The sequence below is a fragment of the Pseudonaja textilis genome, chromosome 2 (assembly GCF_049901715.1).
Source record: "Pseudonaja textilis isolate UNSWEBS1 chromosome 2, rPseTex1.2, whole genome shotgun sequence".
NCBI lineage: Eukaryota > Metazoa > Chordata > Lepidosauria > Squamata > Elapidae > Pseudonaja > Pseudonaja textilis.
This window is the reverse complement of record NC_141991.1, coordinates 9681686-9687685: the sequence shown is the minus strand read 5'-3', so window position 1 is coordinate 9687685 and position 6000 is coordinate 9681686.

Genomic DNA, 6000 nt, shown 5'->3' with positions numbered 1-6000 from the left:
TAACCCTGTCGTATCCCACCCCTGCTTATCACTATGCAAAGTTTTCTTCAAGACTACATAAAACATTGCAAAGCTGCTTCCCTTTGAAAGTGATCTAAAATAGTCTCCTGGTTAAAATACATAGGAAAAGGTCCTTACAATTAGAGGTGTCAACCTTAAAACAAGAGGGTCCTTGTTTATTTGTACATTTTATTTTAACTTATTTGGCTGCCCTCTTTATCTATCTATCTATCTATCTATCTATCTATCTATCTATCTATCTATCTATCTATCCATCCATTAATTTATATTTCTGCCATCTTGATTAAATTGGATTAAAACCAAGTAGGTAGCTTCTAGAACTATAGATAGATGACAGAGACAAAGTCATGACAATTCCCTCAACATTGTCCAACTATTCTGCAGTATTATTACTATTAATCTCATCACTCCTTATCACCCTCCCACTTGTGACTGCATGACTGTAACTTTGTTTGTTGTATCCTTACAATTTATATGGACTGTTTCCTAATAAGATTTGATTGCTTATCTATGACTATTATTGATTGCTTACCTATTATATTTGATTGTTTTCCTATGACTATTATTAAGTGTTGTACCTTATGATTCTTGACTCTCAACAAATGTATCTTTTCTTTTATGTATACGGAGAGCATTTACACTAACACAAATTCCTTGTGTGTCCAATCACACTTGGCCAATAAAAGAATGAAAAAAAGGAATTCAATTCTATTCTATGTTCCCCTCAAAAACTCAAGCATTTTTTTGCAGCAGGAGATAAACCTGAATATGAATGCTTTGTTGGGCAAGGTTATTTAAAAGGCCCAGGTAGACATCCAAGACAAGGTCCTTTCTGTTGAAGAAGTACAATGAGGTGACACCAACAGGCATGGAAAGAGAGAGTTACATTTATTATTAGGTAAATTTGGAGCCTCATTTCTGCTCAGCAAGACTTCATGTAGGAAGCAATCATGATAAACAATGTCATTCAAGGGTTATCAGATGAAATGCCCAAGCCAAAAGCCAAATCTAGGTAACATTTTCTTTCAAATTGTCCCTTGTTATTTCCAATATTTTTTATCAATCGAAGTCCTGTTTCACTGCTCCAGTTTTCTGGGGTGGGGCATTATCTCACATCAGACCAGTCATTGTGATTTCAAGTGAATTCAATACCTTGGGCTTCCTTCCAATGGTCAGAAGACCTAGTGCTCTATCCCACTGGAGTGAAAGGAAACCATGGATAATTATGGCCACATCTTGCCTGCTTAAATTTTTTTACTGACTATGGTTCTTCCTTTTTAAGGGACATTGGTGTGAAGCCAAGACAATCTGAATCCCAAGGCATGTTTGTTTACCAAGGGTGTGTCTTGTTTCCACTTCATTCAATTCAATCCAAACCTGAACTCGGGAACTCTTTAACAGAATTGCCTTCTCATTTACTATTTTGGAACAAGGAACAAGAAAAATTGAATCTATCGGTACCATGATCATCAGTACCTGAAGGCCTCTCTCATCAGTTTTATGGAAATACCAGACTGTCTAGGATGCGCAAGCGGGGCCATTATCTGTGTTCTGAGAATTTGTCATCCAACATCTTATGTTGAACAGTGCAGAATCTGCTTAAAACAATATTCCATATTTTAGCATGAAAAGGACACCTGCCTTCCAAGCAGTCTTTTAAAAAGTGTGAGATTTCTACTCTCCACATTCAATTCCCCACATTCAAGTGAAGGTCAGCCATCTTGTTGATTAGGCTAAGCCAACTTTAAATGTGTGCTCAGGCTTTGGATAGATAGAGAATTGATAACAATATTTATCCTACCTTGTTGCGAAGCTTTAGTAATGACAGAGTATCTTTATTGACTGTAAATCTCTGCCTTTCAAAACTTCCCAGTTGCTCATCAATAGGATCCAACCAGGGAATAAAAACCCAGTTTATGACATTCAGATCTGCTGTTACATCTCCATTTTGGTCCAAGTACAATTTCCGATGGGAAATATTGCAAAATTCATTCTTCTCCAGAAATGGATGGAACTAGAACAGAAACATCCAGGAATTTTAAAAGCAGAAATCTTGGGTTCTTATCCAGGTGGTCTTTTCATTTTTGAGACTTTCATCTACCATTGTCAAAGTGGCAAATATAGTGAGCTGGGAGAACAAGTGTTACCACTTTCTTCAAAAGTGAAAGAGGCTCTGACAAATTGGTTAATCATATATTGAAAAAAATGTATTGACAAAATGTAATTAACCAAATTTGCCTTTTTAAAGGGAAGGTTTTAGAGCTCATCAGAAATGAATTGAATAAAGAAACAAATAATGAGATTATTCATAAATGTCTTGGGAGGAAAAAGAAAGCATGGAGTTATCAAAAAGAAAGTTGCCAGACTGATATTCTCCCAAGTAAACCAGATGGGAAACAACCACACAAGCTAATTCTACATTATTGTAAAAAGGTACATTAAGAGACTCTTACAAGTCTTATAGTACAAATCTCCTAACAACACATTTGTATGTTTGCTCATACTATTTCTTAAATATTTACTAAAATGGTCTGAAAATAATCTGAATGGAATGTAAGAGAGAGACCAGGGCATTGATGGCTAACCAGCTCCATTCTTCTGTGCAGGGCAACAAAAGAAGATCCAGCCAATCAGCTGGGACTCAGGAGGCAGAGAATAGATTTGGGCGGGGTCAGTCAGAGGTGGTATTTCCTGGTTCTCTGAACTACTCAAAATACTTATTTTCCAGAACTGGTCAGAACTGGTCAGTACCTGCTGAATACCACCCCTGCTGGGTCCTCATTTTACTGACCTCAGAAGGATGGAAGTCAGAGTCAACCTTGAGCCAGTCATAATCGAACTGTTGGCAGTCAGAAGAATTAGCATGCAATAGTGCATTCTAACCACTGTGCCACCAGGGTTCTTCCTTACAGTGATTAAAACATGTTACACAGAGACTTAAGATCTGTGTACTTTTATTCCAGAGTGTCACAAATGCAAAAATACTGATTTACAATAGAAGAGATTGTGAATGAATGAGAAGAAAAATCCTAAAAGGAATAGAACTTTTAGAGCTGGGTCAGTGAACCAGAAAAGATCAGTCTCCCCTTCATTGCTTATCTTAATGCAAGAACTGAGAAGGCATCCAGAGCATCAAAAGGCAAGACAAGAAACAATGGTTGGAAACTAACCAAGGAGGGAAGCAACCAAGAACTAAAGAGAAATTTAGTAACAGTGAGAAGATCAATCAGTAGAATAGATTGCCTTCAGAAGTTGTGGGTGCTCTATCACTGAAGGGGTTGAAAAAGAGACTGGACAATCATTTGTGTTCTGCTTGAGCATGGATTGTATTAGAAGACTTCTGAGGTTCCTTCCAACTCTCTTATTCTATGTTGTATGTTCAGGGACACATTAATTGGGACTCCTGCAGAGAGAATGTTAGGCTGTATGACCCCATGGTGTCCCTCAAATGGATCAGTTTAAAATTCTACAATGTTACTCATAATATCCTACATACTGCAATTTATTTTAAAATGTATGCATTGTTTCAAAATTAACAGTTTTGACACCCTTATATGTTTCATAGTTCCCACTCACTTGAATTTTATTTATTCATTTATTTATTTATTTATTTATTTCCAGGTAACAGATAATCAGAGTTGGAAGGGATCTTGTAGGTCATCTAGTCTACCCCCTGCCCAAGCAGGAGACCCTACACCATTTCTGACAGATGGCAGTTCAATCTCTTCTTGAAAGTCTCAAGTGATGATCCTCCCACAACTTCTAAAAGCAAAGCTGTTCCATTGGTTGATTGTTCTCACTGTCAGAAAATTTCTCCTTATTTCCAGGATGAATCTCTTCTTGCTCAGTTTCCGTCCATTATTCCTGTTTGGCCTTCAGGTGCCTTAGAAAATAGCTTGACCTCTTCCTCTCTTCCCCTCAAATATTGGAAGACTGCTATCCTGTCTCCCCTGGTCCTTCTCTTCACTAGACTAGCCAGGCCCAGTTCCCGTAACTGTTCATATGTTTTAGTCTCCTCTCCCCTAATCATCCTGGTTGCTCTTCTCCATGCTTTTTCTCGAGTCTCAACATCTTTTTTATAGTGTGGTGACCAAAACTGGATGCACTACTCTAGGTGTAGTCTTACTAAGGCTTTATAGAGTGGGGTATTAGTACCTCCCTTGATCTCAATTGTATCCCTCTGTTAATTCAACTTAGGATTGCATTGGCTTTTTTGGTTGCTGCTGCACACTGCTGGCTCATATTTAGCCGGTTGTCCACTAAGACTCCCTCTCACCGTTACTGCTATTGAGCCTGGTTTCACCCAATCTACCTGTGTGCTTTTGGTTTTTCTTGCCTAAGTGTAGGACTTTACTTTTCTCTACATTGAATTTCATTCTGTTAGACAGGGCCCACTGTTCAAATGTTCAGTGTTATCCTTCCACTTTAGTCTAACACAAGATAAGGCAAAAGAGGATAAATCAGAATGATTCAAGAACTTACATGTATGCTACAATTTAGGGATAACTGAAATAAGAAAGAAGGAAGAAGAGTATTAGAGAAATGCAAATGGAGGAAATGCAACTCCATTGCACTGAAAGACTTATGGAGAAGAAATATAACGAGCCCTATTGAACTGTAATGGCTCAAATGAAGGTTTGTTGCCTTTTCAACCACACTAATGAGATGGTCTCCTGGCCTGTAATAGTTCCATGGATTTCCTCTGTCTTGGTGCTTCAAAGTCAGGGGACATTTGGTGCTGAGCCTCCCAGTGTTTCTCTGTGTTAACGTAAGCAGCAGTATCATAAGCAGAAGCAGGAAATCCATTCCTGCTTGTGTTCAATCAGCCAACTCTCTATTTCTAAATAACAAGTAGAGTTAGAAGAATTCAGTGTACTTTCTGCAGATGGAAATGCCAGTGGCTTTTCTGAGCTTCCCATGGAAAGGAGACAAAACGAGCTTTCCATGAAAAGGAGACAAAGATACATTCAACAGCATAGCCTTACCCTGTTCTAAATCTTATGTAAAACACTCAGCAAGTGTAATGGGTTTTATACTTCTCCAATGCAAGATTCCTTCCATTTTGTTTCAGTCTGATGCTTACATCACTGAAGAAGTAGCAGAAGAGGTCCCAAGGAAGATAATTACAGTGAGAAGCAACTTCGCCTCTGGGAATCCTCATCTTCTTTGGAGCTGCATGTGCAGAGGGATAGCTGGAAAAAAAAGTATATTGATGAAAAATCAGACACATCAATGGGGACATTATTCTTCAGTGGTTTTGGCTCTTCTTACTGGGACATGTCCAGAAATTACCACTGGAGGATGAAAATTCAAACCCCAGGTGAAAGATTTCTGATGTCCTTCTGGGTGGTATCTTCTCTTCTATGCTTTTCAATATTAACAGAAACCACTGGGCAAGCTCATCCTCCCACCTTGGTGTTGGGGACTGCTATATCAGGGATTGTTGTGGTTCACTGGCAGCCTGTTCAGATGGCAGTGGAACTGGACAGTGGGGAAGAACAGGGAGCAGTCTGGGAGTCGGGAGGATTTGGATGAGGGTCCTGTTTCCAATGCAGAGATGAGGCCAGGACCTTCTGGGAGTTGTGTGTTGACTCCAGAGCCTCCAGAGTCTGGCAGCAGCAAGGCAGAGGAACAAGGGGAGCCTGTTCCCAGTGAGCATTTGTATAGAGCTGCTAGAAGGCAAGAACAGTTAAGACAACAGGGGCAACTCGGGAGGTGATTGCCCCTCCCCTAAGGTATAAAGGAGGTGCAAAGGTAGATAAATCTTTGCAGGAAGCAAAGTTGGTTGCTCTGTTCTGATTAAAGCTTGAAGCTCTGTGTTGACTTTGTACAAATGTTAACAGCTAAGCTGAAACTGACAAAGCACATCATTGGGTAAATGAAATTGGCAAATACTAGCAAATTAATTAATATTAGAGTCTCCACCAGACATTACAAGTTCGTCATTCCACTGACACAATTCATCACACAACTCCACCA